The following is a 3,642-nucleotide window of genomic DNA, read 5'->3' as shown; positions in this document are numbered from 1 at the left end:
GTGTTGTGCTGACTGATTCCTCTGTTTTTCTATTGGCTGTAGTTTGATGACGTTACCTCTTATTCCACCAATCACAGTTAAGTAAGAGATTACTTGAAGAATGCAATATGTACGACACCACTATACATTGTTTTGGGGCGCCGCCTCCCCTAGGAGGACCTATTGTAAGCTACAGGCCTTGGCAGGGTCCCTGGGAGCATTGGCACCCCATAAAGAGGCCTGGGGGGAGCCACCGCCTCTGGAAGGGCCCCTGAAGGTGCCACCACTGCTGGAAGGGCCTCTGGGAGCACCACGGTCCCTAGGAACGTACCTGGAGGCGCCCCCGTCCCTGGAAAGGCCCCAGGGATCATGGCTGTCTCTGTGAGGGCCCCTAGGGTCGCCAGCGCCCCTAGCAGGGCCCATGGGGGCGCCGCCGTCTCTGAGAGGGCCCTGGGGGTGCCTTCTTGCCTGGCATGGACAAGTGACCCTCACAGGGATAGTGGCAATTCCAGGGACCCTAACACCGACGGGGGCGCCCTCAGGGGTGTTCCCAGGGACGGCGGCGCTCCTAGGGGCCATACCACAGCGGTGGCACATTCAGAGGCCCTTCCAGAGGCGGTGTCTCCCCCAGGGTCCTTCCAGGAGCGGTGTCTCCCCCAGGGTCCTTCTATGGGGCGCCTCTGCCCCCAAGGACCCTGCCAGAGGCTGCGGCACCCCTATAGGCCCTTCTAGGGCCGGTGGCGCTGGTATGGGCCCTCCTAGCCGCAGTGGGTGCCTTTCCAGGGGCGGCAGGGTCTCTGCCAGGGGCTACGGTGCCCCCAGGGGCCCTTCCACATGCAGCATCGCCCCAAGAACTTCATTGTTTTGTCATACATTTTGCATTCGTCCAGAAATCCCTTACTTAACTGTGATTGGTGGAGCAAGATGTAACGTCATCAAATTACAGCCAATAGGAGAACAGAGCAATCAGTCAGCACAACACCCCAACTTATGCTTTGCTGTTGGATATTTATTCTCCTTTCACTTTTTAAACTCTGGGAGATATGACGTTAAATAAAATACACACTGCCCATAGCATTTTCAGTATTATCGCAACCTGAACAATGAAAAGGAGAATAAATATCCAACAGCAAAACATAAGTTGGGGTGTTGTGCTGACTGATTCCTCTGTTTTTCTATTGGCTGTAGTTTGATGACGTTACCTCTTATTCCACCAATCACAGTTAAGTAAGAGATTACTTGAAGAATGCAATATGTACGACACCACTATCCATTGTTTTGGGGCGCCGCCTCCCCTAGGAGGACCTATTGTAAGCCACAGGCCTTGGCAGGGTCCCTGGGAGCATTGGCACCCCATAAAGAGGCCTGGGGGGAGCCACCGCCTCTGGAAGGGCCCCTGAAGGCGCCACCACCGCTGGAAGGGCCTCTGGGAGCACCACGGTCCCTAGGAACGTACCTGGAGGCACCCCCGTCCCTGGAAAGGCCCCAGGGATCATGGCTGTCTCTGTGAGGGCCCCTAGGGTCGCCAGCGCCCCTAGCAGGGCCCATGAGGGCGCCGCCGTCCTTGTGATGGTCCCTAGGAGTGTTGCCGTCCCTGCGAGGGAACCGTGGAGCGTTGCCGTCCCTGAGAGGCCCATGGAAGCTCGGCTGTTCCTGGAGGAGCCCCTGTGGACGCCGCCTTCCCTGAGAAGGCCCCTAGGATTGCAGTTGTCCCTAAGAGAGCCCCTGGTGGATCCAGCGCCCCTGACAGGTCCCCTGGGGGCACCGCCGTCCCTGAGAGGGCTCTGGGGGTGCCTCCTTGCCTGGCATGGACAAGTGACCCTCACAGGGATAGTGGCGGTCCTAGGGACCCTTACACCGACTGGGGCGCCTTCAGGGGTGTTCCCAGGGACGGCAGCGCTCCCAGGGGCCATACCACAGCGGTGGCACATTCAGAGGCCCTTCCAGAGGCGGTGTCTCCCCCAGGGTCCTTCTATGGGGCGCCTCTGCCCCCAAGGACCCTGCCAGAGGCTGCGGCACCCCTATAGGCCCTTCTAGGGCCGGTGGCGCTGGTATGGGCCCTCCTAGTCGCAGTGGGTGCCTTTCCAGGGGCGGCAGGGTCTCTGCCAGGGGCTACGGCGCCCCCAGGGGCCCTTCCACATGCAGCATCGCCCCAAGAACTTCATTGTTTTGTCATACATTTTGCATTCGTCCAGAAATCCCTTACTTAACTGTGATTGGTGGAGCAAGATGTAACGTCATCAAATTACAGCCAATAGGAGAACAGAGCAATCAGTCAGCACAACACCCCAACTTATGCTTTGCTGTTGGATATTTATTCTCGTTTCACTTTTTAAACTCTGGGAGATATGAGGTTAAATAAAATACACACTGCCCATAGCATTTTCAGTATTATCGCAACCTGAACAATGAAAAGGATAATAAATATCCAACAGCAAAACATAAGTTGGGGTGTTGTGCTGACTGATTCCTCTGTTTTTCTATTGGCTGTAGTTTGATGACGTTACCTCTTATTCCACCAATCACAGTTAAGTAAGAGAATACTTGAAGAATGCAATATGTACGACACCACTATCCATTGTTTTGGGGCGCCGCCTCCTGTAGGAGAACCTATTGTAAGCCACAGGCCTTGGCAGGGTCCCTCGGAGCATTGACACCCCATAAAGAGGCCTGGGGGGAGCCACCGCTGGCAGGGCCTCTGGGAGCACCACGGTCCCTAGGAACGTACCTGGAGGCGCCCCCGTCCCTGGAAAGGCCCCAGGGATCATGGCTGTCTCTGTGAGGGCCCCTAGGGTCGCCAGCGCCCCTAGCAGGGCCCATGGGGGCGCCGCCGTCCCTTGTGATGGTCCCTAGGAGTGTTGCCGTCCCTGCGAGGGTCCCGTGGAGCGTTGCCGTCCCTGAGAGGCCCATGAAAGCTCGGCTGTTCCTGGAGGAGCCCCTGTGGACTCCGCCTTCCCTGAGAAGGCCCCTAGGATTGCAGTTGTCCCTAAGAGAGCCCCTGGTGGATCCAGCGCCCCTGAATGGTCCCCTGGGGGCACCGCCGACCCTGAGATGGCCTTGGGGGTGCCTCCTTGCCTGGCATGGACAAGTGACCCTCACAGGGATAGTGGCGATCCCAGGGTCCCTTACAGGGACGGGGGCGCCTTCAGGGGTGTTCCCAGGGACGGCGGCGCTCCCAGGGGCCATACCACAGCGGTGGCACATTCAGAGGCCCTTCCAGAGGCGGTGTCTCCCCCAGGGTCCTTCTATGGGGCGCCTCTGCCCCCAAGGACCCTGCCAGAGGCTGCAGCACCCCTATAGGCCCTTCTAGGGCCGGTGGCGCTGGTATGGGCCCTCCTAGTCGCAGTGTGTGCCTTTCCAGGGGCGGCAGGGTCTCTGCCAGGGGCTACAGCGCCCCCAGGGGCCCTTCCACATGCAGCATCGCCCCAAGAACTTCATTGTTTTGTCATGCATTTTGCATTCGTCCAGAAATCCCTTACTTAACTGTGATTGGTGGAGCAAGATGTAACGTCATCAAATTACAGCCAATAGGAGAACAGAGCAATCAGTCAGCACAACACCCCAACTTATGCTTTGCTGTTGGATATTTATTCTCCTTTCACTTTTTAAACTCTGGGAGATATGACGTTAAATAAAATACACACTGCCCATAGCATTTTCAGT

This window comes from Homarus americanus, unplaced genomic scaffold (assembly GCF_018991925.1).
Source record: "Homarus americanus isolate GMGI-L3 unplaced genomic scaffold, GMGI_Hamer_2.0 scaffold6392, whole genome shotgun sequence".
NCBI classification, from domain to species: Eukaryota; Metazoa; Arthropoda; class Malacostraca; order Decapoda; family Nephropidae; genus Homarus; species Homarus americanus.
This window is presented reverse-complemented; position numbering follows the sequence as displayed.